The sequence below is a fragment of the Nipponia nippon genome, unplaced genomic scaffold, assembly GCF_047370975.1.
Source record: "Nipponia nippon isolate SJK-2023a ecotype South Korea unplaced genomic scaffold, ASM4737097v1 scaffold_8, whole genome shotgun sequence".
In the NCBI taxonomy this organism is placed as follows: domain Eukaryota; kingdom Metazoa; phylum Chordata; class Aves; order Pelecaniformes; family Threskiornithidae; genus Nipponia; species Nipponia nippon.
The window spans coordinates 52,492,692-52,520,686 of NW_028262402.1; the positions used below are offsets into that span (position 1 = coordinate 52,492,692).

Genomic DNA, 27,995 nt, shown 5'->3' on the forward strand with positions numbered 1-27,995 from the left:
TCATGTTGTCTGCACTAATACAGACTCATTGTTTTTTTAGCTTGGAGTAGGAGCAGGCAGAGCTCACATTTGCCCATGCTATAGCGTATAAACACACAGCCTTGCAAAAAGGCTTATTTCCATGCAATATGGACTGAACTCATGTGGGATACACTTACTTAGATCACAGCACTGGACAGCTTGCTTTGTGAAGAAAGATATTTACAGTTTATACTGACAACGATATAATTATGTTTTCCTCTGCTTAAGCACAGCAGAATTTCTTATCTGTTTATATAGGCTCCATTACCATAATAACTGTACATGTTACAGTAATTAACAGGCTTAACTTAAGAATACCCTTGAGACATAAGGCATATTTATTTTTCTTTTATAGCTGAGAACCTCAGGCAAAAGGAACGAAGTGACTCAAGGTCACTAAAAAGGAGATGAGGCCCTGAATGCTTTACCACAACTTCACAACTTCATCTGGCAGCTCTGTGAAGTCCTGTCTTGGGTCACGCCCAGAGCATCAGGGAAACGCCCAAGTGCAACTCTGGGCAGAAACCTCCAGGCTTATGGAGTCCCCCTGAGCATCACCCCTGGGAACGGCCATGTCAGAGGGGCTGTGATTTACCAACACATCCAACAAAACAGGTCAGCACAGCCTTTATCTCCACACCAGAGCATCTCTGTGCCCTCCTTGAAGTCTCCATGGAACAGAGAAGCGGAGTTCACGTATTGTTGTGATTGGGCTCAGCTGTCAGCCATGCAGCACAGGCCATTCACAGCAGTCATAAGCAGCCACTGCTGGCTATGTGCATGCTCATGGCATCCCATTTTATCCCTCCATCTGCAGTCACCACCAGGGCTGGTGCTGCAGAGCCATCCAACATCCTGCCCATCTGCCCTTGTTCCACCGAGCAGCAGTGTGGGGCAGACCCTGCCACACCAGCTGGGAACGAGAAGCATGGCTGCCACCAGCTGCTGTGCAAGAACGGACATGCCTGCATGTGGAGGAAAACCAGGCACCCTTTTGCTCCCCTTCACTTGGCAGAGCTGCTTTGCTGGAGGAGTGGGACAGCTCAAGAGTGTGCAACCCATGCTGCTTTGGCTTGTCACAGGGGTCAGCCTGCCAGGTCTCCAGTTAAGGTAGGGAAGTGATGGCAGCGCACTGGCCTTCCCTTGAAAAAATGCCTCTGCACTTCAAAATCAAAACCAGGTGTGTATCAACTCACACAGACACAAACCCTCCTGCACCCCTGCTTTTGTGCCGATTCCTTTTTCCTTGTCAGCACTCCCCAAGCCAACGTGCTGCAGCATGTGTTTGTGGTGCGAGCTGGAGGACATGACTGCATGGACCACTGCCAGCTCTGCGAGCAGCCGTCCCCTGTCCACACCCTCCCCATGCTCAGACAGCCACGCCAGGCCATGGCGCCACAACTAGGGACTTCCACCCAAACCGCTTTGTCACAAGACACTTGATGTTTACTCTCATTTGATCCTTCACCCTTCTGGAGAAGATGGGGGATGAGTCCCTTTTTCTCAAAGCCAGCTGTATTCAGAGGACATGGGATTCATCAGTGTTAGACCCAGAGCTGTGTTTGGGAAAAGTCCTTCTCAGCTTTCCCTGGATCATCTCTGGAGCCAGGTCTCCCTTTAGCTTGGTCATATGGTGGTCCAGGAGCCCCAGGGATGGGAACATTAGGCAGGTGATGGCAGCAGCTGCAGGAAGGCAGAACAGCCACAGGGAACTTACAGTGCCATTATGTTGTTCTTTTTTTCCCAGAATTTCCCTGTAGCAACTACTCTGCTGTTTTCTTTCTAGGTCACATGCCTGGATCTCCCAGGCCGAGAGCTGTCGTTTCAATCTGGAGGCTGATCTGAAGAGACACAATGACACACAGCTTTCTGAGGGGCTTGTGTTTCCTTGGGGAAAACCCCGCTAGTTCCAACACACATTCATTTGGAGGTCTCCAGCACTAGGTAAGCAGCTTTTTAAACACTGCTTCTCTTCCATTGCCATCTCCATCTCAGGCATTTGGACCTGGCTTCCCATGAGGTGCCAGCTCCAGAGCACTCAGGAGTGGGGGACTCAAGGCAAGAGCTCGCCTGCCCAGCACTCCACGTGGCACTGGGAGCGTGGGGGCTGCAGAGGGGCTGGCTCTGGCACCTCTTCTCTGCCAGTGGCCTCTGCAAGTGAGGAAGTTAAATATGGGCTGTCCTGGAGAGCAAAGACTTTTTTTGCCTCCTGTTGGGAATGAAGCATGCTTTACCTGACAATGAGAGGCTTGTTTCTTGACTCAGCACCCAGGCAGGAACCTTCTATCTAAAATTAGCCTTCCCCATATGCATATATACATATGCACATGTGCACATAAGCACACACATGCACATATCCTCAGCACCAGGTGCCAGCCTACCAGACCTGTGTGGGATGCCAAGTATGGGCACAAACAGGTACTGCCGCTGCCTGAGAGGGGCCATGGGAATGAGTGGTTGACAGCTTGGAGAGCTGGTCTCTGGCTCACATTCCCTTTCCCTCTTTGCACCCCCCTTTTTATCTTTTTCTTTTTTTTTTTTTCTTTTTTGCTATGAGAGGCTAGAAACAAGCCACAATGGTTTGTGGGACAGAAGTGGGAGAGCTGCTTGCAGTGCAGACATGCCTCAGATGCTATGGATGTGCCTTAAGGACCTGCCATAGGGAGGGAACAAGGGTATTACAGCCCTGGGGTGGACCTGGAGAGCAAGCTTAAAAAGCAGCATAGCTGGGACCAGCAGGTCTACAGCAGTCTCTCTGCTTTAAGCCTTCCCATACTTTCTTATTTTGCCCAAAACTAGTGTATTACTGTGGTTTGCCTCTGCAGGTGACTGATGATGATGTTTTATTAAAGGTGGGGTGAAAGAGCTATATTGTTTGCCCCAGCTTTGAAGGACTCTAAGCTTGAAGTTTGGCCTGGATGGCAGTCTGGTGAGCCTGTAAAGACCTTCATAGTCTACTCAGAAACATACTCTGGCACAGAAAATTTAGGCCAGCTGGAGACATTTCAGACAGAAATCTGTACTGGCCATGGAAGATGCAGTTTAGCCTAAAGGCTCAATTCACAGAAGGCTTGATTTAACTCTGGGGGCTTTTAAGTTACTTGTGTGCTGTTTTGTTAAGAAGTTGCTGCAGGAATCTTTCATTTTCTATGGAGTGTTACTACCAGAAAAAAAATTTTCATAATACTTCTCTTCCCTGCTCCTTCTTGTCTTATACTGGAACCAGCACTCCAGCTTCAATATGCAAAACTGATGTGTGAGGGTTTGTCTCACTGTGATTGCTAAGGCCAGATAGGTGACAGCATGTATCCGGATTCCCCTGCTTGGTTATCTGCTGCCTCTGACTATTCTTGGAAGTAGAGCCCTGTTTCTACATTTTCTTAAATAATTGCATATTAAGAATCTTTCCTTTAAGATGCTCTCCTTTGAGTCTTCTGCATCTTCATATCAATTCTTTGAGAGTTTCTGTATGATCCCAAACATACACCCTACAGAATGACCTAAACTGCCCGTGTTGCAGACAGAACCTTGTTTCCTAAAATGGGGGGCGTATTCGTGCCTCCTGGCAATCTCAGACAAACCCGTTATCTTCCAAACAGTTTCTGTCAAGTAAGTTTGAAAGAAATATGGGAGGGAGGGAAAAACCCTAAAAAACCAAGCTGGTTGATGTGAAGAACAAATTCCATTTTTACTTCCTTCTCCCTGCTCCCCCCCCCGCCCCCCCCCAAGATTTTTTCCTTTTTTATTCCAGCCAATTTGATTTTTCTAAATAATGTTGCTGAGCACATACCTCCACCTGTCAGGCAGCTCTCTGCTGGTTTTCCACATATGTACTCACATGTATTGTTTCATCCCTGTTAGAATCTCAGTGTCTATGGGTATAACAATTTCCTTTTCCACTTCTACTGATCATCTAGCCTTTCTACTCATTATCAGGCAATGGTGTGTTGACAGTTAATAACTTACCTTCCTAAACTTATCTTTCTTATCTTGTACCTAAGAACTACCAAATGCCAGAGGGAACATCTATCACTAGATTAGAAGGGATAATAGGAGTCATAATTACAGACCTAATTTTGCATATATCTAATAAAAGAAAGTCAGATGTGGTAAAAGCAGATCACTAAGGAAATCAGACTGGCCTTGTGCCCTGTCTTCCTTTTGGGAAGTCACACATTGTCAGAACATATTTTAGCATGTGTTCTGCACTGGCATTTTCCCTAATAGAAAGAATGAAAAAGAGTCGTGATTAAGGACATACAGAACTTTTGCCAGCAAATAATTAACTGACATGAGTTGTGAATAGTTGTATAACAAGCCATATAATTGGGACTCCAGACACAGAATATAGATAAAACTAGAACTGGATTCTGGGAACAGGGCTAAAAGTCCAGTCTTAGTTAGTAGACATGCAGAAGTTGAGGACGTCGTACACAGAGTTTCCAGAGAGACAAATGAAGAGAATCATGAACAGAATTGCACTGAGAAATCAGGCATGCATACAGACATAGAAACACTATCTGTTTGTAATCGTAATTATAATAAATGGAGATAATTTCAAAAAATGTTAACTAAAACATGTGAGAAAAATAACCCCAGATACAGATATTAATTCTGCAGGTAGTATGGCAGATCTACACGAAACACGAAATTAAGCAAGTGTTACTGCCTAAAAATTAGCTGGTGCAGTACTAAGTACACAGTGTTGTCTTGTGAACTGGGGGAAAAAAAGATCATTCTTACAGAGCTCTAAGATATAGGATAAAATCTTATTGAATCAAAATCATTTTTTGAAAGTCCCATTGAATGCAAAGGGGCCAAGATTTTACCCTTACCATCTGCTTTTGGACAGCAGCAGAAATAGTAGAAGAAAAAGTGAAATCATATTGGGGTTTAGATGTGATTTAAGAGGGAAGATTAAGCTTTAAATATGAATGATTACTTTAGAAATAACAAAAGGGAACGCTTCATCTATTTAAAAGTTGTAAAGCTCAAGTTTGAATCAAATGGTAACCATCACATGAAAGCTTACTATGAAATAACAGGGTGAAATTAAGGTAGCAAGTCTTTTGCCCGAGTATTAGTAAAATCTTCGTACCGTAAATTGAGCAGTGCCACACAGTAAGCTCATTCTTAGGATTTGCTCTGCGATGCAGCCTGGTACACCAGCTGTGCTGAGGGCTGATGCTGTGGGAAGGACATGGGGCCACTGCACCACAGGGTAGCTGAGGGTGGAAGGGGCTCTGCTGGTCATCTGGTTCAGCCTTTTGCTTCAAGGAGGTCTGATTTCAAAGCCAGCTCACTTTGCTCAGGAATTTGTTCAATCACATCTTGACAATCTCCAAGGATGGAGATTGCATAACACTTCTGGGCAACCTGTCCTATCCTTAAACTACTTGTGTGGCAATATTTTTTTCCCTTATATCCAACTAGAATTTCCCTTGCTGTAACTTGTGACTGTTGCCTTTTGTCCCTCTGCTGTGTGCTTGATCTGATACATCTCTTTTGTCTCTAACTATGCACAAGATCCACTTTCTAAGATTCCCGTGCTCTCAGACAGAAAGGAAATTTTCTATATAGGATACTAGAAGTTTCTCACAGAAATATTAGTGGAAAATAGTTTGCTAGAAAGCTGAATGCCAAGGAAGGTGAGCGGCTGAAAGCGGTATAATCATGAGATGCTTCCTGCCAGTTCTCAAAATACGCTCAGAGCATGTCCTTGTTTGGGACGTAGGTTTGCAGGTCACAAGTGGCAACTCTTTAAAAAAAAAACACGGCAAGAATACTTCACAGCTCTGAAATAGGCACCAGGGAGCTTGTGGGAATCACCACAGCCATGTGAGTTCCTGTTCCTCATGCTTGCACCAGTGAAATATGATAGTGCCACTGCAAATCAGGTAAGGAGCATCTCCAGCGTGGGCTTGCAGAGCCATGCAAGTGGAGTGGTTAAACTGCCGAGACAGCTGGGATTGTGAAAGGCTGGGGTGGTAAATATTTTCATTATTTAATGAAAATACGACCATCAAATACCCAGCATCTTCAGAAGTTTTGTTGAGACAACCTCAGGTTATGCATGCTGGGATGCTGTCTGTGGTATTTTTTCTCTTGCTGTTGTCTCTCCTAGGGATCCTTTTAGCTGGAATTATGCTTATTTGTGTGCAAGGGAGGTTTGTTTTTAGAATCCACAATCCCTCTCCTTTTCTACATGCCAACCCACAAGTGGTAGCTCTGTAGGAGGAAGGTAGAAGCATCGCACTAAGTAGGAGACAATTTCTATAAATGTCCTAAGATCTTCACCTACTTCAATGTTGCTGCAGATTTAGGTACTTAATGAGGATACAATTTGGCTGAAACTCCCTTATTCTGATACCCTGCCCTGAATGAGCAGATGTTTGTCATAATGCTTGTAAGATTTGTCATGGCATGTATGTATTGTTTTATATATATTGTTACATAGGATCTGCCATGCATATTTTTTGAAGTACAGAGATAATACTTTGCATATACAATCTGAAAGCTAAATCCTCCTGTCAGATACAAGTCCAGAAGATTTCCTTGGCTTTCCACTAAGAACAAAACCACAAAATTGTGTGTCTTTATGACCTTCTTCCCCACTCTACTCTGAAAGATGTAGGCACATTTGCAAAAGATACTGCAAGGCATGAAACTGGAAATTTTGAGTGTTGCCTTCTGTATGTATATTCAAAATTGAAAACAGTTTGACAATCAGACGTAGCTAATTTCTCTATTGTCTCTATTTCTCTTTTTCAGTATTCACATTAGGAATTTATCTGAGACTTTTGTTTTAAACAATATTGCTGGATGACAAAAAAAATTAAAAACTGAAACTGAACTTTTAGAACTGCAAGATATTCATCAGTTAGGTAGAAATTATTTTAAAATAATTTTTTTTAATGTGGATTCATAAAACTAATGTTTGTTAGCAAAGGTAAACTGCTAGGTGATTGTAAAAACAGAACACTAATATTTTTGTACGTGTAGTGAAAAGCACCAGGTTACTTCTGCAGCTTTCATAGTTTCATTTTAGTTTTAAAATATCTTCTGAAATACAGGCAACTTAAAATTTAAGAACATTGTGAAGTTTCAGAACATGAAAGCTATTCATCACTTATTGCTAGGCATAACTTATTGCTGTTTAGATGTCAGTGGAATGGAAATACTTTTCTTCTGTATTAACTTACTGTTGTTTACTTAGCAAAACGTGTTGCTGCTAAAACTTTTCTGTCACATACACATGCATAGATGGAACGGGATTCTGGGGTCTTAAGGCAGAACTTTCAAATCAAATCCCATCTTTGCTTTGCCCTGTTCTTTGCACTGTAATTTCTGCGCGGCATTGAGTAGTAATGGCTTTCCAGGTTTACAGAGCAGCATTATCTTTTGCTTTTCATTGAGACATAGATGAGGCTTAGCTATCTCTCTTTTTGATGTCAAAAGACTGCCAAACATTATGCCAGGCAGGAAAAAAAGTCACAGTTTTGGCAGATACTAGATAAACATCCATAAGCCATAGATAATACCACGTTATTGGCATTGTATGTGTTGTACTGCCTACACCTCTCTAATTAGGAAATGAAGTCTGATAACTATTTGAGAGCAGTCATTGATATAAAGCTGAAAAAGAGTCTGACCGTGGAGCTCAAATACAAGCCATAAGACTGGAGTAAAATCTCTAGGAAACAGGGCAGTGCAGCAGCCTGTGGAGAAGGATACCTGAGGACAGCCTGGAGAAAGGAGTCACAGCCTGTTGGGAACAGTTACACAGGTACAGGACAGCCTCTCTGAATGAGACTGATGCAGCAATGCTGTGCTGTTTCTGGGGGCAGGGGGGCTGATTTGTGCTATAACTCTAAGCCTATTTAACTCCATGTTATCTCTCTTAAGAAGAGGAAATCTATTGCTTTGGGTGATCCTTCAGTGATGTTTCCCCATCGCTTCCCATTCTGTTGTTCCTTTGGTGAATAAACAAAGCACTCTATTTTCATTGCAGCTGTAAGAAACAAGTGCAATCTCTATATCTTAGCAAGCCGTGAAAATCACTTAGCTGCCTGGCATTTGCTTCATGCACTATAATGCTCCAAGGAACTACGGCTTTCATGCTGTCCCACAGTGAAAAAGTGACACTAAAATGTACCGCGTGAGTGCTTCTTATTTTCTTTTAAAACAGATAATGTGACTGATAGCAAGTGGGTCACAGACTACAGTTTGCTGCTATTAATGTCTCTTGAGTTGAGCACAGTCTTAGTCAATCTGCAGATTTCTAAATTATCTTCTAAGAAAATACATGACCTAGGCCTTTGGAACAGACTGTTTCTCAGCTTCTTCTAGGATAAGGTATTAGCCAAATGATTATTCAAGTTTTAGATTAAACACTTTTAACACCTAACGCAGTCTGCATTTTAAAGTAAAAATCAGATAGTGAGGGGAAGAAGTCCATTCTGCCATCCTGACCTGAGTAAGTCAGAGGACATCCAAAAGTAAATTAGCAAAGCTGCAGCAATGAATAATCTTTTGGTCTCAGCTTTTCCATACAGTCCCATCATCAGTGATCAGAGTGAGTCTTTGCATCCTCTCCAGGCTGCAACCTCTTCTGTTCCCCCCGTTGCCTCCCCCAGCCTCCCTGCTTCCCCAGCTCCTCCTCACCAGCCCTGGGGACCAAAAAATAAAGAAGAAGCCTAAACTTTAGTCTTAAAAGCTAAGAAATAAACTGAACAACAAGAACGAAGAAGATGGGTTTTGTCTTTCTCATTGGGAAGACAGCCTTGAGATTGTGGGCCATGGCAAATCAATGTAAGCAGTTGCAGGAATAAAAAACTCATTGCTGATTGTTGCTAAAGATCAAAGGCTGTTTGTGTCACCCCCTAAAAGCTGGATTTTGCAGCCTGGCTAAATATATATATAAACAAACAAACAAACAAACAAAGTGTGCATCCTTGACCTTGGGGGAGAGCCCAGATTAAGTGAATGGCGCTGTGACATCCAGTGTGCTCTATGTCATGACAGGAGCTCTTGCTGAGGAGGTCGCATGGAATGAAATTACATGAAATGATGAAGAGATGGAGGATTATGGGGTAATCCCAGATGCGAATCTGAGTGCAAGTTGAATCCATTTGAATCCAGCCAAGCTGCAAAAGTGGCTGCCCAAGGCGAGGTGTCTGACACCTAGCTTTTAATGTGATTAAAATGATCACTGTATTTGCTGTCCCTCTAAAATGGATATAAAGGTGATTCCCAATTATATTGTGCTCTTCTGGCTTGCAGGCAAAATGACCAGAATGCAGCCCATGAAAGGCCCAGCAGCTGCTTACATGAGGTGCTTTGGCCTCTTTCAGGCTTGCTGCTCGCAGCACCTGCTGTCTCAGATCTCACAGACCCTAGCCCTACATGTGGGGAAAGGCTGGCTTGAGTACCTCATCACTGGGAGATGTCTTGAGGCTGGCAATGGCTTAGCTAACACCAACGTGCAAGGTGGCGTTCCGGTCACCGTATCACCAGCTCAGCTAGATCTGTTGGGAGGCTGTCTCCAGGCAGCTATTGAAGCAGGAACAGTTAAATCCCTGTCTTCTCTACATCTGGCAAGGACAAGCCCTAAAGACATGGGCAGTATTCAAGGTGTGTGACCCATTTAATTTGTCTGCAGAGCAGCAGCCCTGTGATCAGGCAGGGAGTTTCTCCTGGGCTGGGATCACACTGTGTAATGCAGGGAAAAGAAGCTGCAGGGGTCAGTCAGGGCTTATTTTGGGACAGGTTCATAAATAGCTCAGATGACAAAAGAGAAGAAGAAAGAACTTAGCAAAAATCTCTGAAGTGGCCATGAAGATTAGTGTAAGCCAGTTCTTGCTGCCCTTCCAGAAATGTCCTCCTCCATTCCCTGCTTTACAGATTCAGCATCGGAGCTGTGCATGGACCTCCCTAATACCATGCCCTGAAAGGTACCATCTCCATAGCAGGTGTGAAACCCATTAATGTCCCCATGTTTTGACCACATACAAAAGTCTCCTTGCCCAGCAGTGTCAGTAGTGGGGCCGAGGTGTCCTACTTTGGACAGATTTCATACAGACTGGGATGATTCAAAGGCATATTGCCACCAACAGTCTTCCTGGATCAATAAGGTGTTGGTGGAATTTTTTCTTCCTCAGTGATCTTGCTTCTTTTTTTCTGGTGTCCTTGAAAGCCCCTGAAGAGAAGGCAGGATGTACTGGCAAAATGTTTCTCTTTGTCTGTGCTTGCCATGGGTTCTTCGCTTGCTCTATTCATCTTTGCATGTTTTAACACCTTTTTTTACGCTTGCTTTTGGAAAGCTATCAGGACTTACTTGTACCATCTTGAATTCTCTTTTTAGCCAGGCAACATGTGTAGTCTTGACTTTGCTTTCTTGCAAAGCTTTTCTGCTTTTTCTCTTTGGGGTTTTCTTTCTCTATTTTTCTATCCCCCCCTTGGTTTTTTTTTTTTCCTTTTCTGCCTTCATTTTCAAATATCATACGGAGGGTAAGCTGCTAGCATTGGGAAAATGCAAACAAACCCTTCATGTCTAGCTGTGTTTTCTGGAACAGTGCTCAGGAGCTGCCACTTTTTTTGGAGTCAGTGCCTGGCTGGGCTGTGTTCATAATGTTCATAATGTCAGGTTGGTTTATATCCTCTTCTGCTTCCAAGTCTTGACCTCCACACTTCTTCCAGAATGTGTGCTTTTTGCTTTGCCCACCGTGCACGTGAATTCTCCTTTGTAAAAGCAAAATTCTGTCACGCACAAGCTGATTTTCAAGTATGGTCGGCTTGTATGATGGTACACAATCTCTGTGTTTGCTTTTGCTTTCTGTGTGTCTTCTGTACTTTGTGGTCCCTTTTGCAGGCAAAGTTGCTGGCTCTCCAGCACTTCTTGAATAAATCTCATTTGGATTATTCAGAGTCAAAGAACTGCAGACTAACTAGCCAGTGTCTCCACTAATGCTGACTGTACCTGCCCAAACTCAGATGCTCTACCTGTTGCCTTCTGGCTTTGGACAGATGTAATTCTCTCAATGGTATCTCTATGTCAGTTTCATTTTACTGTTAAGTGGATCAGCTTTTACCTCTCACTCTCGTGTAGCATGACTGCTGCTGCTTTTCAACTGCCTATTTCAATGGAAAGACTTTTGTAAATAACCTCCATGATTTCTGATTAATTTCTTACCTTCATACTCAGCCTGTTTAATTTTTCACATGTGATGAGAAGCCACATCTCCCAATAAAAATCACGTGACCTTGAAGATCCACAACTTTTAAAAAAAAATCAGCAAAATTGTCTTTCAGCAGGATTTTCAACTAGCACTCAAACATGTACTTTCACCAAAAGCTGAAGTCTAATTTTAGTAAAAGATGTTGGCATATATGTAGATCCAACAGATTTCTGAGACTGGCTATGTATATTTTTCATACTGGATTGTCTGCTTAATCCTGAAGAATATCAAAAGCTGGAGATGCAAGCTGTTACATTGCTGTTTCCTCTTTCTGCAGCTCTGATATTATTTTCCCTTTTTATATAGTTTTTTTCAAATTTTTGTCTTCTTAACGGTAATGCAGTATATGCTTATACTAAAGATGAGATGAGATGAGATGAGATGAGATGAGATCATAGAATCATAGAACCATAGAATCATAGAATATCTCAAGTTCGAAGGGACCTGTAAGGATCATTGAGTTCAACTCCCTGCTCCTCGCAGGACTACCTAAAACTAAACCATATGATTAAGAACTTCATCCAGACGCTCCTTGAACTCTGGCAGGCTTGGTGCCGTGACCCCTTCCCTCAGGAGCCTGTCTCAGTGACTGACCACCCTCTCAGTGAAGAACCTTTTCCTAATGCCCAACCTGAACCTCCCCTGATGCAACTTCATCCCATCTCCTCATGTCCTATTGCTGGTCACCAGAGAGAGGAGATCAGGACCCCCCCATCTGCTGCCCCCTGTGAAGAAGGCATAGACCGTGCTGACGTCACCCCTCAGCCTTCTCTTCTGCAAGCTGAGCAAACCAAGTGACCTCAGCCACTCCTCCTAAGTCTTGCCCTCAAGACCTTTCACCGTCTTGGTTGCCCTCCTCTGGACACACTCTAACAGTCTGATGTCCTTCCTATATTGAGGCACCCAGAACTGCACACAGTGCTCGAGGTGGGACCACACCCGTGCAGTGTAGAGTGGGACAGTCACCTCCCTCGACCGGCTGGCTACGCTGTGCTTGGTGCACCCCAGGACACGGCTGGTCTTTTGGCTGCCAGGGCACACTGTTGACTCATAGTCAACTTGCTGTCAACCCAAAACCCCAGATCTCTTTCCGTGAGGCTGCTCTCCAGCCTCTCATCCCCCAATTTGTACGTATAACCAGGATTACCCTGCCCCAGGTGGAGAATCCGGCACTTGCTCTTGCTAAATTTCTTGCAGTTGGTGATTGCCCAGCTCTCTAGTCTATCCAGATCTCTCTGTAAGGCCTCTCTACCCTCGAGGGAGTCCACAGCTCCTCCTAGTTTAGTATCATAGGCAAGCTTACTTAATGTACGTTTGATTCCTGCATCCAGATCATTTATAAAAACAGTAAAGAGCACGGGCCCTAAAATCAAACCCTGGGGAACCCTACTGGTGACTGGCTGCCAGCCTGATGTAACCCCATTTACTACACCCCTTTGAGCCCAATGCATCAGCCAATTGCTCACCCAACGTATTATGGACTCGTCTAGTTGTGTGGTGGAGATTCTGTCCAGAAAGATACTGTGAGAGACAGTATCAAAAGCTTTGCTAAAATCCCCAGCCACCACATCTACTGGCTTCCCTTGGTCAACTAGATGTGTGACCTTGTCATAAAAGGAAATTAAGTCGGTTAAGCAGGACTTTCCCTTCGTGAACCCGTGCTGGCTATGACCAATGACTGCGTTGTCTCTCGAGTGTTTTCCAATAACACTCAGCATAACCTTGTCCATAATTTTACCAGTCACTGAAGTGAGACTGACAGGCCTGTAATTACCAGAGAAGATCTGTGGTAGCCCTAGCACTCCAGTCGTGTCTTACCTGACTACTTCACAACCCAGTATGTGTTCGTGCTCACAAAAGAACTATCCATGTGGGACAGAAAAGTGCCTTTGTCCCCAGTAAAGGGGGAACTAAAGCACAGATAGCAGAATGATGATGGTAACTGAAAGCAGGAATTTACATGCAAGAAAACCCCCAAATTACCAAGAAGATTTCTTTTCCATAGAAATCCAGATTTTTTTTTTTCTGAAGAGATATTTGAAAAATAGTAATTTTGAAACTGATAGCTTTTTGACAATTTCTAACTAAATTTTTTGCCAGGAATCCAAAGTTCCTGACTGTCAGGGCTCCCGTACCCCCTGCCAAGGAGCCATGAGTCGAGGCTTTGTGTTGTGCTGACAGAGCCAGAGTTTCATCAGCTTCTGGGTCTACAGATTTTTGGCTTGGAGCTGAATCCCCGGACATCCCACAAGGAGATGTTCCTAATTTTTTTCAAATATTCAATATTCTTACAGGTCAATGCAAAACTAAAATAATCAAAAATGTCCAATGTAGATTTCCAGACTATACCCAAAGAATAAACTATCTACTACAAAATTTAAGATGAACCTAGGCCAGATTCAATATCTGGAAAAATAATTGTCAGAAGTATTACTAGAATTAACAGAAGTTTAATGACTATCATGCAGCACAAAATATTTTTTCCTATGTTCAACACATTTCTGTTACCAAACCAAACTTCATTACATTGTTACTCTCTCTTCCTGAAAAGAGAATATACATGGAAATTTTTTCTTTTTTAACTAAAAATAGTCTAAACCATCAGTGAGATGAACTGGTGAAAAAGTCAGCAATAAGGAATATAATTAATGCAGTGTCATGTATCTTGTTTCATAATATGACAAGTGCAATATACAAACCCACCCTGTTTCTTTTCCTTAAGCAAATTCTTTAAATACAGTAGGAAGAACAGGACATCTTTAAGTAGTGTCTCCATTATACTTTCGTTATCTGTGTAAAAATGACAGTCTGTCCTCATGTTTCTTGATAGAGATAATCACCTGCAAGGGTGGAAAGTTCTTTCTCCCCAGCTCATCCAGTGACTTGTATTTTCAGGGAAATGCATAGGACTAAATTTTCTCTATCTCATCATAAACTCATCTAAAATTGGAGATAAGTTTAAAAAAAACAACAAAAAGAACTGTATTCAAGCCTGTGAATAACTGATTTTCTGGTTTGTGGCAGTTCTTCCAACAGGTGGGAAAAAAATCAGCCTAGGTCAACAACAAATATATTTTTTCAACATCTTCAACAAGCTGAAAGATTGCAGAAAATATTTTTGTTGTAGTTTAAACTCACAAGAGCTAATGTATTGCTAATATTTCAAACAATATTGCATTTTGGTTGTGAATATTTTTCAGAATTAAACAAAACATTGGATGGAATTTCCTAGTAAAATATCAGTGAACAGATAAATAAATCCCTTCTCCAGGCAAAACAAATATAAACACCCTTTTTTATTTTGCTTTCCATGCTCAATTCCTTCTTCCTTGGATTCCAATATAAACAAGTTAGCTTCTTTGAAATTAATTTTAAATGTTGGAAATATTGTACATTTTCTACCAGAAAAGTTTTGGCCAGAATGTCTCACCCAGTTCTCTTCAGGCTATTGATGGAATATTATTTCCAAGTGCTTTTAAAAATCTGTCCAATCATGTCAGACTGGAAGCTGTTATGGGCAGAGCACATCTGAAGAGGCACTTACTTGTGTGCCTCCGTGGAAGCAGAGGTTTGAAAATTTGGCCACAGATACACTCATTACTTGGAAACCAGGAGACAACCGGCGAGTACACAAAACTATTGATATGAGCTGTCATGCCATTCGAGCCAGATGGCCTACATATGAAGATTTATAGTTTTTCACACATCTCCAATGTTCTTAGCGCTGTATAATAAACAGAAAAAGAAGACATGGTCCTGCCCCTGTTTTTCCTGGAAATCTGTATTTGAAACAGCATGTCATATTCAGGGATGTACACCTGACTACACTGCCTGTCACCTGAGAATGCTAGTAAATTTTTTATTCTACTCTTGTTTCTAAATTTATTACAAGAACATAACTTCCAAGGGTACACTTTATTTTTGAACTGAACTTCTATTTAAAGTCCTTCTTTTCTAAATTTGATCTTTCCCTGCATCCTGGCTGAGAGTGCAGTGTACTCAAAAATGCCGTAGCATGGTAGCTTTATGTTGTGAACTTCAGGCTAATGGATGCTGCTGTCACAATGCTATTTTTGAGAGTGAATTTTCTTCTGCTGCTTATCTTTTTACTGAGCCATCTGGCAGATTTAGGATGATAACCAATGGAGCTGTACTGTGCCATGCATTAATATGGATCTCATGAATCACTCAACAGGTCAGATTTAGAAAAACAAGGCTTTTGCAGCAGACTTCCACTAAAAATGCAATGTCTGGCTAATTAACAGATCCCCTCCCTGCCAAAATGTGCAAAAGGAGTACAGGGGTAATGCCTCATTAGAATAAAATAGAGGCATAGGAATGATAAGGGCTTGTGGCTATTTAAGGGAGATGGTGTTGCAATACGACTCGGTCAAAAGTGTTACTGCCTTTCACTTCAAAGGTCCTCAGTGCAAAAGTACCCATGATGAAACTCTCTGTGCAAGGAGTTAAAGCTGCCAAAGGGCAACCAGACTTCCTGGATGGTAAAGATGTTGTGTGCGTGAAAACACTCCCTTCGCATTGTCTGTGCTCTCCAGTCTTTCTTTGATTCCTCTGGTCCAGGGCAGCTGCAGAAAGATGAGCCAAGCCTCTGTGTTTAGTTTCTGGGCCATGAGCTAGCAGCAACCTCAGAATCTGGGGAAGGAAGGGGAAGCATGCTGTAAGTAGCTGCTCTCGAATAAACATGACCGAGTGGAGCTGCTCCTTCATGAGAGGCACAGTGAAGTCATGGCTGGGTCTTTTCTGAGAGGTGAAATTACATCTGTGCTCTTTCAAGGAACCAAGACCGCTGTAAATACTCAAGTGACCACAGGGAAATATTTTGAGTTGTCTGTCTTGATTCCTGTTTCCATTGAGAAACTGGCCCAAAAGCCCCTGCATTTACTGATGGGAGGCAAAAAAGATGAGAAGACAAATCCTGGTTCCTGCCAACCCTTCCCCTCCTCTTGCTCTGGAAAACATCAAACACGAACATTCAAAAGGATCCAAATCTAGGAAGAGAAGGGCCCAATGCCGAGTTAGGATTGTGCTTCACCTCTTTTCCATCATTCATCTCTTCCAAAAAAACAGGACGGACAGTGGCACTGATACTTCTTTGCAGCACTGGGGTTTTGCAATGGGGCTGACATTTCCCCTGCCCTGGCACAGGGAGGGCAGCAAGGCAGTGGCACCACTGTCACCCCCAGCCCCTTGGCTGGGTGAGGGAAGGAAATCCCTTTCCAGCTCCCACATGTGATGGGCTGAGGTCTGACAGCTCATAACTTGTGTCACCCTAAGGACTATGGATCATGAAACTGCGCCGACAAAAATTCTAGTATCAGCTGCCTCAGCAGACTTCAGTAGTTGACCATGAGAATGGGAATGACTCATTCTTTTAATCTGTTTCACATTTGCAACTGTTATCAATTGAATAATATAATACTTGCCTTCTTATCTTCCTCCCTCCAGCAAAGTGGCAAAATGAGACATTTTTATAGTGCTCAAATAGCCTAAATGAGGCCTTTTGTCCCTTTTCAAAGTTTTCCTTTCTCTGTTCTCCTTCCTCATAGTTTGTTCCCTTGCTTTTAAGTCTTTTTAGCTGTAGCTCATATTTTGTAGCATATGTTTATACATACACATATGTATATACGTAAGGATTTAATTGGTTTTGTGTTTAAATGGCCCATGTTGCTGTTGGGCCATGCCCCTTCCTCCCAGGAGACCAGCAGTGCTCTGTTGAGCTCACAGGTGGCTCAAACATCCCAGTACCTTTTTGTCCACTTCTTCCCTTTTAGTGGGCAATGATGGTGAGCATGGGTTCTTCCTTGGCTCTGACACTGCCTCTAGGAAACCATCTAAGGTATCATGGTGGGAATATGGAAATGAATATGAGTGTCAGCATATTAAGGAACTCCATGCTAAGGGGAAGTGGTGGGATGTTTTTCTCCTCCAAAATCATGTGAGGGCTCAGGATGACTGTTCCTCTCCCATGTGAAAACCCCTCTTTTCCTGTGTAGGTGCATGAGTCAAAGTCTTTCTGGGGATGCTCTGAATGCAAGACTCATTTCCAGAAACCCAAGAGAGTGGTAACACCCTTGAAGGGTGAAGAAGCTGTTCAGAAGTCACATTTCCCAGCAGGGAGTACACGCTCTATAAAATCCTTCAGTAGAATAAAACCAGGTAATGGAAATGCCTCACTGGGCTGTCTCTTTTTGATGTTGAGCAATTGCCTAACGAATGGTGTCATAAACTAGCTTTCTAATGCAGGGTTTTATGCCTTCTGCATGGCTTAATTCTCATTAATTATCAACCTAAGCTCTTCAGTTGCAGAGGATCTAGTACCTGGCAGCAAAGGCTGAGAGCCTCGACAGCCATGAAGTTCTGAGGGTTGTGTTAGGCAATCCCGAGGCCCCTGTCTCTGTGAATCCCTGTACCCGGGCAGGCAGCATGGGCAGAGGCTGTTTCTGCCTCTTTGCAAAGGGACCACATGGGCTCCCTGTCATGCCTGGGACTTTCCCACCTGTTCTGGTCTGAGTGCACCCTCAGACTTACCTGACCACTTCTGCGGCTAACCTGACCATTTCTGCTGCCTGGGAACATGGAAGGCTCCTTCCACATTGCCCACATTCCCTGCACAGTGGACTCAACTCTTTTTCCTTGTCTATTTTTAGTCCATGGAGGTTGTTATCATCTATGCTACCTATATCATCTATATGTTATCACCTATGTAGCTCTCAAAGGGTTACAAATCATGGTTCCTGCCCTACAGACCAATGTGCTGGTACATGCTAAAACAAGGTAGGTAAGGACAGAATAGAGGTGAGTGCAGGGAGAAAGAGCTAACATACAAACCAAGGATAGTGTAGTTGTTTTTGGGCAGCTGAACACACAGCTCAACATCTGATTTTTTTTTGCCGTCATCTATGGGCGATGGAAGAAATATTAAACTGCTGTACTGTTCACTCCTAATCCTGCTCTTTCATTAAATGCCACATGATTTAGTTTTGCAATGGGCAAATGAGACTGAATCAAAGGGAAAGACCTTTGCAGAGGCTGGTTTGCTTATCAGAGAAATTGGCTTGCTCTACCTTTAAACGAGCTTGTGATTTATTGTGTTTATCTAGCAGATAGTAAGTTGAAACAACTTAAAGCAGTTGGCCAAGAAAATCCACAGCATATTGTACTTCCCTATAAGTGGAGAAGACATGTGCAAACATGAATGAACACCACTTAGGGCCTTCTTCCTGATCTTGTGCATTCCTGCAGAGTTGCTCTGCTTTACATGTAGTTGAACTGAATAAATGGCCTGTCTTGAATTACATTTTGGATAAGCTGGGTGTGGAATGTATCCAGCCAGCTTTGGTGTTCATGACTGTCACTCGTATAACTGAGCAGAGTGTTTCTTAGGCATTGCCAGGTTCAGAGACGTCTCACAAGGACAATCTGTTCTTATAAACAAATAAGAAATGTGGTGGAGGAAGATGGCAGGGAGGAAGGAAATAAATCCTGGATAGGCATATTGTCTATATTGTATAAGCATGTCAGTTCTGAGGACAAAATAAGGGAAATCCATTCAGGTTTTAATTGTCTTCTGCATTTGTTCAAAACATTCTGTGATAGTAACGAAGGGCAGAAATTATTCTAATATTCTGTCATCCTTGGATTACTTCCTGCCCTAAGACTCAGGGGAATGGAGTAGCTCACAGTATCTACCACTCTTTTCCGAAGAATGTCTCTGCTTCATAGTGGCAATGAGTAAATATCCTCTTTCTTTGCATGCACTAGACCAGAGGGTCCCTCTCCCACCTCTGCAATAACATTGTCTGGCTCCAGGAGTGAAAGTAGCAACTCTTCAAGCATTAGAAGCCACAGCCCAAGCACATCAAAATATCTAAGCAGTGTGACTGTTGGTTGTCAAGATTTGCAGTAATTTCTCCCATTCAAGCCCAAGATCAACAGTCTGGTAGAAGTATATAGAAAGGCTGTACTTCAAGCAAGTCACAGATCTATAGCATCAAAACTTGTTCCACACAATAAGGAACCTTTTCCCCTTCCAGTCCTCTCTCCAGTCCTGTCCTCTTTCCCCTGGCCTTAGAACTTTGCATCTGGTTTGACAAGATGTCTTCTTTCGTTACTCCTAAACCACCCCAGATCTTAGGAGGTAACTCAACTGCTTCTTCGCTCTTTTCTTTGTTCCACCATTCAGAAGGCTATCACTGGAGGTTGCAGCTATTACCTTCAGGGTTCTTTATCATATTAAACTACCTCTCTCCCTCCTGGTGCATCGGAAAGGTCAAAAGCAGTGGCCTGTCTTTCTCCTCCCAGGAAAAGGCCAAGAGCACAAGCAGAGCTGAGTCTTGCACAAGGGTTAGCAAGTCTTTCCATTCATTGTCATTTTCTCCAAAAAAAAGGGCCACGGTGTCAGAGTCAGAGCTGGCATAATACAGCATCTTCTGCCTTCCATGAAATCAAGCTTATTTCTGTCAGTGCTCAGAAAGGTTTAGTTTCCATGGAACATGTGAGTTAAAAAAAGAGATGGATAGACAAGAAAAGAGAAAACGAAAATGTCCCCTGCTTTAGGTCTAAGATCTGTACCTCACTTAAAAACTCTTTATAATCTCTCACTGATCACTGTTCTTTAATGCATTTCAAGGTGTATCTGCTCACATCCATAGGCAGTACTCTAATACCCAAACACAGGCCAGATGCACTTGCAAATCTTGGGATGAAAAGCTTTAAGAAGACAAAGCTGGTGATTCTGATTTGCCTGTTTTGACCTCCTCCATGGTGTCTGCCTGTCACTTTGTTCCCTAATGTGATCCTTTTGGAGGACTTTGACCTTATCCAGGGAACTACAGGCCTGTCAGCTTGACCTCGGTGCCCAGGAAGGTCAGGGAGCAGATCATCTTGAGTGCCATGACATGGCACCTGTGGGACAATCAGGGGATCTTGCCCAGCCAGCATGAAGGGAAGATCCTGCTTGACCAACCTGATCACCTTCTATGACAAGGTGACCTGCTTAGTGGATGAGGGGAAGGCTGTGGATGTTGTCAACCTGTACTTTAGTAAGGCCTTTGACACTGTTTCCCACAGCACTCTCCTGGAGAAACTGACTGCTTATGGCTTGGATAAGTGCACTCTCCGCTGAGTTAAAAACTGGCTAAATGGTCGAGCCCAGAGAGTGGTGATGAATGGAGTCAAATCCAGTTGGCGGCCAGTCACAAGTGGTGTTCCCCAAGGCTCAGAGTTGGGGCCAGTTCTGTTTAATGTCTTTATTGATGATCTGGATGAGGGGATCGAGTACACCCTCAGTAAGTTTGCCGATGACACCAAGTTGGGTGCAAGTGTCCATCTGCTGGAGGGTAGGAAGACCATACAGTGGGATCTGGACAGGCTGGATTGATGGGCTGAGGCCAGCTGTATGAGATTCAACAAGGCCAAGTGCACTTGGGTCACAACAACCCCATGCAACACTACAAGCTTGGGGAGGAGTGGCTGGAGAGCTGCCCGGCAGAAAAGGACCTGGGGGTGTTGGTTGACGGCTGCCTGAACATGAGCCAGCAGTGTGCTCAGGTAGCCAAGAAGGCCAATGGCATCCTGGCTTGTATCAGGAATAGTGTGGCGAGCAGGACCAGGGAGGTGATAGTGCCCCTGTACTCGGCACTGGTGCAGCTGCACCTTGAATACTGTGTTCAGTTTTGGGCCCCTCATTCCAAGAAGGACATTGAGGTGCTGAGGCACATCCAAAGAAGGGCAGTGAAGCTGGTGAAGGGTCTGGAGCACAAGTCTTGTGAGGAGCGGCTGAGGGATCTGGGGTTGTTTAGTTTGGAGAAGAGGAGGCTGAGGGGAGACCTCATCGCTCTCTACAACTACCTGAAAGGAGGTTGTAGCGAGGTGGGGGTCGGTCTCTTCTCCCAAGTAACAAGTGATAGGACAAGAGGAAACAGCCTCAAGTTGCGCCAGGGGAAGTTTAGGTTGAATATTAGGAAAAACTTCTTCACTGAAAGGGTGGTCAGGCACTGGAACAGGCTGCCCAGGGAAGTGGTGGAGTCCCCATCCCTGGAGGTATTTAAAAGATGGGTAGATGTGGCGCTTAGGGACCTGGTTTACCAGTGGACTTGGAAGTGTTAGGTTAACGGTTGGACTTGATGATCTTAAGGGTCTTTTCCAACCTTAACAATTCTATGATTCTATGATTCTATGACCTAACCTGCAAATGTCTTCATACTTTTATTACTCAACAGCTTAATATTTTCAACTATGTAGCTCATTCTTAAAAATGAGATGAATGCAACTGCAAAAGCCATGAAAGAACCACAGGAAATTTGTACCAAATTTTTTTGAAGCATTTGCAAAACCACTATGAAGAAGGTCTAAACCAAGCACTCTAAGTCTCATGGTGTGCCACAGCAATTGGCAGAGCCCACAGTGAGGATTCAGTCCATTTCTTTGTACCACAGAGGATCTGGGACTCTGATTTCACAGGTTATAACCATAAAGTGTCTTCTTCACCTAAGAGCTCATTAGAATGAGTGATGGGCGTGCAGTCAGTTGACATGGCAAGGAGCGATAAGGTTTATGCTCTGTGTGACAGCAGGGTGAGTGAGGACATTCCTGAACTGGTCTAATTTTGGTGAGTGCTCTAACTGATTTTATAGGAAAATGAACCTATTGCCAAGCAAAGTTGTTTTACTGCAAGAGCTTTCTACAGCACATGGGCCTCAGAAGCTACAGTGCAGTTTCCAAAGCTTTGTATCACTACAGAAATGGAAAATTAGAAGTTGGAAATGTGAAATCGTATAAATGCATATTCCACTGGAATAAAGAGTTGGTATTGTTTAGCTTATTACTCACTTCTGGCATTGTGCTTTTGCTAAACAATAGTGTAATTGCTTCTTTATAGGCCTGTGCAAATTGCCTGTACAATTGAAGATCAGGGGTTGGAAGGCATTAAGAAAGGAGCCCAGAGAGGAACTTCAAGGTGTCGCTCCAACCTCTCTGACCTTCTCAGTGTAATACATCACAAACAAAGCCCTCCTACAAAACATAATGAGTCTTCAAACCGTCCTGAGAAAAGAGCCAAAGTAAATTAACATGGTGGGCCAAACTCAAAGGTGTGTTTGAAATAACCAAGTTTACCCTGTCTCTCTCACATGTGACTGTCTAAAGTGAGGATTAAACTGCTTTGATTCATGTCTTCTTACCAGCAAGTGACTTGGGCCCCGACACACCACCTGAATTCAGCCAAGTCCATCTAACCGCGCAGAAGGCTCTTTCATAGTGATCCGGATACCTGCATTAACATGTCAAGCATTATTCTTTGAATAGCAGGCACCGGCCACAGAGCGCTTAATTTCTTCTTTTTGCCAGGGCTTCTCCAAGCTAACGTCAGCAGGTGAAAACATTCTTCTCTGTATGTGCGCTTGTAATAACATACTTCCACTGACAGTGAGGCAAACCTAGTTTGCTTGCACAGAATTTTTCCTCCTAGCATGATGAGAAAATGCCAACGCTACCAGCATGTTGAGGTGCACTGAGATGGGGCACGAAAATGGTTACATTTTGCTTTGCTTTTGTATGTATGTGCATTATTGTTTTGCCAGTAGTGCTACAAATAACAACGTATTTGTGGCAGTTCCAGTTTCCTCCTTTTTCAGGGTAAACCCTGATGTTCCTGGAAGACAGTCTGTTTAATTACGTGGATCTGGCCTGCTCTTGAGAAATGTGGGGAGGGTGTGGGGGGAGGAGATTTTTGTGGCCTTCAGCTCCCTGAGAGGAACAGTCTCAGAGATTACTGGTGCATGAGGCTGCTTGGCACGGCAGCCAGGCTCAGCCCTGCCCCAAGCCATGCCTGCGCTCAGGCCATGCTGCCAGTACATATTGTTCTCGTTTAGATATCGACTGATTCTGCAGGCAGAGACCAAAACAGAAAGAAGCTTTTTTGCTTTGATTCCAGGTTTCTCTGCTCATGGCCCAAAGCAGAAGTGTTTTCATTAGTTTTTCAGTAACCTTCTGAATGTTTCTTCCCCTGCAAGAGTTGAAAGGACTAGACAAGCCTGGCTTTCATTGATGTTTAACTGCTTGTGGCTGCCTTGGAGAGAGGTACAGATTACAGCAGATTCACAATAGGTGTGTATAACAATAGATGCAGAGCTTAATGGACAAAGCAAGACTATGTAGAGCTATAGCTAGGACAAAAATAAACAGTAAAACGAGCAACAACAAAACCTAAAAATACCTGGAAAGCGTGTGGATTATGAACAACCAGATTTTTGGACAAGCTTCTAATTTCTCTGTCTTTAAATCTTTTGCAAACTGCTACCTGTAAGCAGTTCTGTATAAGTGCTGAATGTTAATATATTTTTATTTAATCAAAGTCAGAAGTAAACAATCAGCCAAGCAACAATCAAATAAACAGTCTGCATAGCAGGCCTCCAAGACAGGAGCACTTAGGCTGCAAAAACTGCTACCAAATGCAAACTCTATGGTTCAGAGCTCCCCTTATCAGAGGGCAAGACCCCACTGTAAAATGTCCTCAGGACAAACCTAAGGAAGACTTGCTCATCATGTCTGTATTTTACCCGCTGGTCAAAAGGTAAAGACAGCCTGTTCCCCAAGGAGGGTGCCTTGCTGGTGCCAGCACTGTCTGCCTGTGCACCATTGCTGGCACACACAAAATCTGAATGATGACTACGAGTCCTTTGCCGTATTCTGCACTGTTGAATCTAGGAGCACATGGCAAGAACATTGCAGAGATGTCATGACAAGATGCAGGCTGAGGTGTGGCAGTTTTAGCTAACTCCTAAGCCATGATGGACTTCTAATACAACTAATAACTCAGGCAGAGGTGGGAAATAATGCAAAGATGTGAGCATCTGTGAATACCTATCTGGCACATGCTGCTAATTCAAGACAAAACATAATAAATCAGTGAGCAAAGGAATTAAAAGAAGCAGGGAGAAGATTAAAGAAGCAGTGACAGGGAAGTCATTCTTGCAAAAGTTAGCACACATGCACCTGGGCATTTGGCAATAATTTGTGGTTTAATTGTATTCAAACTTGTCAAATAAGTTAATTAAAAAATGTAGTAGTACCTCGTATCTTCTAATTAGACATTTGCAGTCAGAGTGGGCTTTAAGGAAAGGTCTGAGATCACACAGAAGAACAGCCTTAAAGGACACCTCTGGAAAGCTGTGCATTCAAAAAGGACAAAGTGAAGAAAACATGTCTTTTGGGCAACAGGTCAAATGGACGTTGGAGACTAATGTCACTACAGAGGTGGGAGGATACACATAATAACAGAGGAACTGGCTGAGCTCTTGCACTATGAGTGGTATTAGAAGTAATGTCTGAAAATTTGAACTTTGGAAGCCAGGTGAGGGTCACAAAGAGAAGGTTTATTTGCTCAGAAATACAAGGCTGGAGGATGATCTCAGAAACTTCCTTGTATGTCTGATGTGTTTTTTAGATCCCCAGCAGAATGCTGTAGTGGGTATGTGTGAAGATGAAGATCTGAAAGTTTTAGAAATATGAACAGAAAAAGAGAGCTGAATGCTGATGGCGGTATGTAGGAGTGAACGTCAGCACTTTCACACTGCTTAGATGTTAAAGTGAGTGGAAGGAACATTGTGAATCTATCAAGAGAGAAAGAGTAGGAACAGAGATAAATTAAGAGGGAAGTGAAAGGACTGAGTTTTGACAGTACTAGGTCATATCTTCAAAGCATGTTTAATGGTGAAACTTCACTGATCTCAGCAGAGCTCATCTCATTTCCTACAAGCTGAGGATCTTAGACTGCCTAAAGGAGATGTAGGTTAGAAAGTGGAGACTGTGAGGACAGAAAAAAGCTGAAAAGCTTGCCCAGGTGAGTTGTGGCCTCTCCAACATCAGAGGTCTTAAAGAACAGGTTAGACAAACCAGTGCCAGCATTGACAGACATAGATGTGTCTCAGCCGGCCATGGGACAGAAGATTGGACAGAGGTTTCTGCTCATGCAGTTTGAAGAAATGGGGTACAAATGGGGCTGAGGACTTGGTGGCTCAGTTTAGCACCAGATGACTTGAGTCCTGCTCTTTCCAAGCACAGCATGGATACTTCATGCCTAAGTTATTGCTAGGCTAAAGCCAGTAACCTGAACAAAAAGTTCTCCTCTCCTGTGGACCTTGACCTGCAGAAATCTACTCCCTTGCCTGCCTTTTGCCCCGCAGTGACTAAGAGCTGGCAATAAAATCCCTTCCTCTCATTAGACACTAAAATCTTCCTGTAAACAAAGAAAATCCAGATGAATTAGACTGCCGACAACTCAATTTCTTGTGGTTGGGAAGTTACATCTGAGACTGACTGGAAAAGCAAATGTGACGGAGACTAAAACAATAGCAACATTCAGATGGAAGTCCACCAGTTGCATCCCCTGATGCAAACAGATTTTGTGAAGGGCTTCTTTCAAAGGCACTCTGCACACACACGTCATTTGGAGGTAGCATTAACTTTCATGCGGAACGGATTTTTTTTTTAATGCAAGAAATTTGTATTGCTTCAGAGAAATCCAGTTCTTTTTATAAAGCAAGAGAAAGCAAGCTGCTTTTCTCTGAGGTCTGTTTTGCCTGAATGATAGTGCTGGTTCCAAGTGAATTGTGAGGACTGGAGGGGGAACAGAAAAGCTTAATTTTTTTCGTAGACATGCACAACTTCACACACGTGCAGTTCAGAATAGGTAGCTGGATTGCAAGCATAACTGTGTCCCAATTCTGACAATAAAATATTTGTACCAAATTGTCAAAATGTAAAATACACACCCTGCAGAAAAATTCTGTTACCAAGGACAGTTAAGGCAGATGTTGAGGAAGTAACTTGGAGCAAAAAGGAAGACAGCCAGTTTTCTGATTTGATTTATTCTGTTTTAATGTATTTACTTCCAGGGATCCTGATCATACAGGCCTAGCTTTACTGCATATTTTCTTCATCATAAAAAGACATATGATGAGCCACAAAGGCTTGAACCACAGGGTCGGATCAGGATCAAACATTCCACAAAACTCTAGGGTTTTTCTAATCCAAGGCTTTCCTCTCTCCCATTGCATACAGAATAGCTAGGTTTGGGTTCTAGGTGTGACTTTCTTCATCTACGGGGAAATCTTTGGCTGAGTGGTTTTCCTGTGGTGTCTTCTCACAGGATATCACCAAAAGAAATTAATGCAAGCTGGCATGAATCAGAGATAAAAGAAGACAGAAAACTGTAGGAAATATTTGTAGACAAAAGATTTAGTTCAGACTGAACTTTATTGGTGCTTACAATTCAAACCTTCATTACCAATATTGGTTTTGTCTGAGAAGTTCCACAGCTTTATTCTGACAAGTCCTAATCTGGGCATAAGAGGGAGGACAGCTACATGTATGAGTAGATGGGACTCGGACACGTCAGCCAAATGCAGTCTCCTGATCGAGCGTCTGAGTGAACAGTCAAGCTCTTTAAACGGGCTGATGGAAAAATAAGGGAATTAAGTAGCAGGCTGGGAGCGTTTTGGGGAGGAACAGGGTAGTCCATATGGCTCTTGGCTATCAGGAGCTTCCCAGAGAGTTTAGTTGGGCAGAGACCTTCCCTTTGGGTAGTGAGTCCAAGAGCTAGACCACAGAGGCTGGTGCATGCTACCCCTCTTCTCTTTCTGTCTTTCCCTGTGCTCAGGTAGCATGTGCTGTGGGCCCCACTTCTCCTGCCTGTAGTCATGGTGCCAGCCCACTCCTCTGCCCAACTTGCAGTGTGGAGACCTGCTGGCAAAGCCAGCACCCACGTGCCCACCCATGTGGAGGACAGGGCTTGCACTCGCTGCTTGAAGAGCTGCTCCTCACTCACCAACACCAGCAAAGAGAATCCATAGTTCTTCCATGCACCCTTGGCCCTCTGAGTAGCCACAGGACATCCTTCTGCAAGGCTTCATCTGTGCCCTGAGAAGCGCATAGACCCCACTGATCCCAGGCAATTTTCTTCTCAGCCAGGATCACCTACATGGTTTTAAATTGAGAGAGGACAAAAAGGCCTTCAAAAAGGCTGGCTAATGTGGGAAAGAGGACCATTTCTCTTGGCTGAGAGCCCTGGTGTCTCCAAACAGCACTGAGAAGAGACAGCAGCACAACCTATCCTGCAAGGGTGGCACCTGAGGGTCTCTCCCACCTCAGACACACTTTTACATCTGTTCATCACTCATTGCTACAGTGCAATGGGCTTATGTGGGCAGTGAGGAAGAAGGTTCATGTTGCTTCCTTTGTTCCCTTTTCTTGGGCTGTGCAACATGACAGTGACATTTCACTTCCCTGCTTTGGTAACGAGCACGTCTCCACCAATTCTGGGCCCAAATACCCACCACGTGCTTCTTGCAACCAGCATGAATTAACCAGCGAGGAAGGAATGCTAAATATCAGGAGGGCTTCTAGGCTAACAGCTCATGCACAAAGTAAGAAAACCCATGAAAACCTGAAAAAGAGAGATTCCCTGCCTTCAGTAGACCATTACTCAGTCATAAGCTATGTACTTCTGAGCTTCTTTTGCTCCCCTGCCAAGACTCTGAGTGAGGGAAAATCAGGACAGATACACGAGAAGAATAAAGAATAATATAAAGAAAAGGAAAAAAAACCAGCATGTTTTAGATCGACCCTAACTCCCCCCACTGCTGTTTACCCGTCTCACATTGTGTCAGTGATGGCAACACAAACTATGTGCTTAAACCGTATTTCAAAAAATTGACA

At 43.4% G+C, this 27,995-nt stretch overlaps 1 long non-coding RNA gene across 1 annotated transcript in view; it reads left to right on the forward strand.

Annotated features, from left to right (window-relative positions):
- The first annotated feature begins 401 nt into the window (after positions 1 to 401).
- LOC148050622 (uncharacterized) overlaps positions 402 to 27,995 on the forward strand; it is a 35,646-nt gene continuing 8,052 nt past the window's right edge. Inside the window, exons 1-2 of the long non-coding RNA XR_015700927.1 lie at positions 402 to 636; positions 1,808 to 1,965. This is a non-coding gene — a long non-coding RNA (uncharacterized LOC148050622). The remainder of the gene's footprint in view (positions 637 to 1,807; positions 1,966 to 27,995) is intronic.